Genomic DNA, 4,398 nt, shown 5'->3' on the forward strand with positions numbered 1-4,398 from the left:
AGATGCTTGGCATTGGATAATTCAGTCTAGGAGTGTAGTCCTGGTAGAGAACTACTGAGTTGATGGATGCACTATCATTCAACAACCCCACATTCATTCCCAGCTAGTACTAGCCTTTGGCTCCTTTACACTTTTCCCATGGATTCATTTCTTTCTTGTCTTTTCTTTCTTTCTTGTCTTTTCTTTCTTTCTTTCTTTCTTTCTTTCTTTCTTTCTTTCTTTCTTTCTTTCTTTCTTTCTTTCTTTCTTTCTTTCTTTTCTTTTCTTTCTTTCTTTTTTTCTTGACTGTTGCTTCCAAGTTTTTAAGGTTAAGAATAAAAAGAAATTTTAATAAAACCTTATATGTATACTGAAGTCATTTTCTTTTGTGTGAAGAAATACAAATAAAATGAGCACTAATTATAAAACCAAAGTATTTTATGGTAGACATTTTAAATATATCAAGAGCACAAGAATTTCTAAACACTAAGATCATATAGCTAGTTCAGTATTCTTGGTAATTAGCTTGTCTATGGCTTAGAATCTGTTTCCATGCTTTCTTCTTGAGCTTCTTCTACCTCTGAGAGATTTTCATCATTTCCAAAGTTCATGGATGCTACTAAGAAGAACATGAAACTATTTCCATCTCAATTCTAGCTTATCTTTGACATTTTCTTAATATCTGAAAGATGCTCTAATGCTTTTCCTAAAGCCTCTAGTTCTTTTTAATGTCTCATGCCTGTCTGGATGATGCTGAATTAGTTTTGCTAAGGCATCGTATTCTTGGTGAGTTTTTCATATTCATCTTGCTTGAAGAATTTGCTTTTGCACTTAGCAATTTTTTCATGTGCTCCAGCGATGCTACATTCTATGCCTTTGTAAATGTGTTCATAGTTTTCAGTTTCTCTGAGATTCATATTATACACCAGCAAGGTTTTGCCCATTGAGGACTCACATTGTGACAACATGCTCAACATCTATTGGTACTGACTGTATCTTCCTGGGATCCAGAGTTGCACCATTTAATGAAACTCTTCACTAACAGGTTAATTCTTCCATCATCTTCAGTGCCATTCCCATCAATTAGCAGATGTTTCTGTGTGCCTTTGTCCTCAGTCATGGCTCCATGGAGTGCTCGGCAGCTCCCACAGACTCTTTCTGAGACTTGCCCTCTCCCAGTTTCTCAGGTTCATGCCAGTTCTTTTCCTTCAGGTTCCTAACCCAGCCAATGCTCTGTATGGTGGGGTTGATTTTTATTTGAGGAGTTCTTGGGTGTCATAAACTGTTAAACTTTCAACTACTAGCTGAAAGATTAGTGGTTCAAACCCATCCAGGGGCACCTTGGACAATAGATCTGTGGTTTGCTTCTGAAAAGTTCATAGCTTTGAAACCCTATGGAGCAATTCTACTCTTAACATATATAGCAGAACAGACTTGGCAACTGTTTTGTGGTTTTTATTTTTGTTTTCTTAGTTTTTACCTTATTAAAGGATGATCCAGGTCTCTTCCGTCTCTGAGTCCTTATTTGCCACTTATGCTATTCCAAGCCCTGGATAAATTATATTAATAGTTAGTGACTCACAGTACAATACACTCATACAACCATGCAAGCCACTTAAGAGGAAAGATATGAAAGCCCTGGTTCTAGGTGCTGTGGGTCATATAAACAGGACAGCTATCTTTAGGTGGTGGTGGACATTGCTTTACTGAAACTTTCCTCTGCCTCTACTGAGAGAATGTTCTCTTTTTTTTTTACCGATGAGGAAACAGAAATGTTAGTTGCCTTGCCTCAGGTTACAAGTCATTGAAGACTCACGACTGGAAGGCCAGTCTGTCTTGATGCCCAAGCCCATGTTTTGCCCATGGTCTACTGGCCTCAACTTTTGCTCTTTTCTGAGCATCAAGCAAGAAGAGAGAGACTTTTCTACCCACCTGTGCTTTCTACTTCTGCTTGGACATTCCCATCAACTATTGCTTCTTAGAGTTTCTGAACATATGTGGCAGTGTCTGTTTCCAAATGTGCTCAGTTGAATCATCCCTTTTATAGATGCAGTATATTGGCTCATGAGTGGATTGGAGGCAGTTTTGCTTATCTTTGCCAAACTTTTCCCTGTTATTCCAGTAAGCAAGAGCTGCCGGTGTTTGTATTGTGCATGGACCTCATTAGTAACTTTAATCAATCAGTACATTGAGTGCCTTCCTTTCCGGCTCTGGAGTTCCAAACAGACTTGTGGAACAGTTCTTTGTGATGCCTGGCGGCAGGTGCTGCTCTTCAAGATGGATCCAAGCTCACATTTTTCTACAACTCACGTGCCTGTTTCCTCTTGCTAATGGGCCTGCTGGTGGTATTTGTGTTCCTCAGAGAGGTCCGCATCTTGCTGGTTACTCTCTGGGCCATGTGGTTTCAGAATGTTGGTCTAAGATAGCGTGTTCTAGTTGCAAAGGGAGGAAAAAAAAAAAAAAATATATATATATATATAAAACCAAACATTGATTCAGTAGAATCTTCAAGCCAAGCATTGTGCTAGCTGTCTTATATACTTTATCTCATTTAATTCTTACAGTATTCAAGAGAGAGGCAACATCAAAGTAATTTTTTCCTTCATTCATGTATAACATTGAACGTATGTCCCATTTTGGTGTGAGGTTGCCAAATGCTGAGGTGTTGTCATTGTTAAGTGCTGCTCAGTTGGTTCCAACTAATAGCAACCCTGGATAGCATTTCTAAGTAGCGGCTGCTGAGTTTGAACCATTGACCTTGCAAGTTAGTAGTCCAGTGCTTACTGACAGCATCACACCAAATGCTGTACTTGTTGTTAAGTGCTGTTTAGTAATTTTGACTCATAATAACCCCATATGACAGAATAGACTTCTCCATAGGGTTCCGCAGTCTACAATCTTTATAGGAGCAGATCCCTAGGTTTTTCTTCCATAGAGTGGCTGGGTGGATTAGAACCACCAACTTTTTGGTTTGTAGTCAAACACTTAACTTTTACACCACCGAGCCTCCTACAAATACGATATGTTGTTGCTGTTAAGTACCTTGGAGTCATTTCTGACACACAGTGACTCTGTGCAGGGTTTTCAAGGAGTGGATGTTAGGTTAGAACTGCCAACTTTGCAGTTAGCAGTCCAGTGCTTATTCTAAAGCACCATACTGTTGTTGTTTTTAAGTGCCATCGAGTTGGTTCCAACCCATAGCGACCCTGTATAGGGTTTCCGAGGGGCAGCTGGTGAGCTTGAACTATCAACCTTGCAGTTCAAACGGCTTTGCAGTCTGGTGCATTAATCCACAACGCTGTACCAGGGCTCCAAAGCACCATACTGTTGTTGTTTTTAAGTGCCTGCCATTAAGTCAGTTCCGCCCCATAGCGACTCCACAAATACTACATTGTTGTTGTAAGTGCTCTCAAGTTGGCTCTGACTCACAGTGACCCTCTATAGGGTTTCCGAGGCGTGGCTGGTGAGTTTGAACCTCTGATCTTGTGGTTCAAGTTGACCTGTGGTCTAGTGCATTATCCCACAGCACCACACCAGGACTTCAAATACTGTATGTTGTTGTTGTTAAGTGCCGTCGAGTCGGTTCCGACCCATAGAGACCCTATACAGGGTTTCCGAGGGTGTAAATCCTTATGGGAGTAGAAAGCCTCATCTTTCTCCCGCGGAGCAGCTGGTAGTTTCGAACCGCTGACCTTTAGGTTCGCAGCCCGATTCGTAACCACTACGCTACCAGAGCTCCTCAAATACTGCATATACTGGAGAAAATAAGTAAGAATCAGTTGCTGCCCTTACAGGAAGTTCAGGAGAGTCACAAACATTAAAACAAATAGTTACAGGTACACTGGGTGTTGTGATGCTAATGCCGTGATCCGTGTTGTTATTGCAGTGACTGTAGGTGTTACAGCTATGTAACACAACAGTCATATACAGTCACCCACATGTCTCATTTATTCCCTATAACATCCCTACCAGGGCTGTCATCCCATTAGCTCAGACTTGTACTCCTGGTGTGGCACTGTAGGATCAACACTGGACTGCGAACCTCAAGGTCAGCAGTTCAAACCCACCAGCTGTTCCTTTAAAACCCTATCCAGGGTTGCTATCAGTAGGAAAGGACTCAACGACAAACAACAACAACAAGTGAGACGTCGAGTGCTAAATTCCTAGTAGTTTGATTGTTTTGAGATTTAAAGATAAAATCATGGTGAACCAACGTAAGGTAGTACAAGTTAGGAACAGGGAGAAGTACATTGTTTGGGTTGAAATTCAACCTGTGTTTGTTTTACGAGTTGTTTCATTTGGAAAGCTTCACTTAATCTTTTTGTGTCTCAGTTTTCCCCATCTGTAAAATGGGGATAATAGTAGTGTCTAGCCATGGTTGTTATGGTTACTCATGAGGAGATTGGAGCAGAGATATTA

General features: G+C 40.7%; 1 pseudogene; it reads right to left on the minus strand.

Annotated features, from left to right (window-relative positions):
• Positions 1-509: 509 nt before the first annotated feature.
• On the minus strand, positions 510-2,377 carry LOC102842500 (annotated as a pseudogene).
• Positions 2,378-4,398: the final 2,021 nt, after the last annotated feature.

The sequence above is a fragment of the Chrysochloris asiatica genome, unplaced genomic scaffold (genome assembly GCF_000296735.1).
Source record: "Chrysochloris asiatica unplaced genomic scaffold, ChrAsi1.0 scaffold00076, whole genome shotgun sequence".
Taxonomy (NCBI): domain Eukaryota; kingdom Metazoa; phylum Chordata; class Mammalia; order Afrosoricida; family Chrysochloridae; genus Chrysochloris; species Chrysochloris asiatica.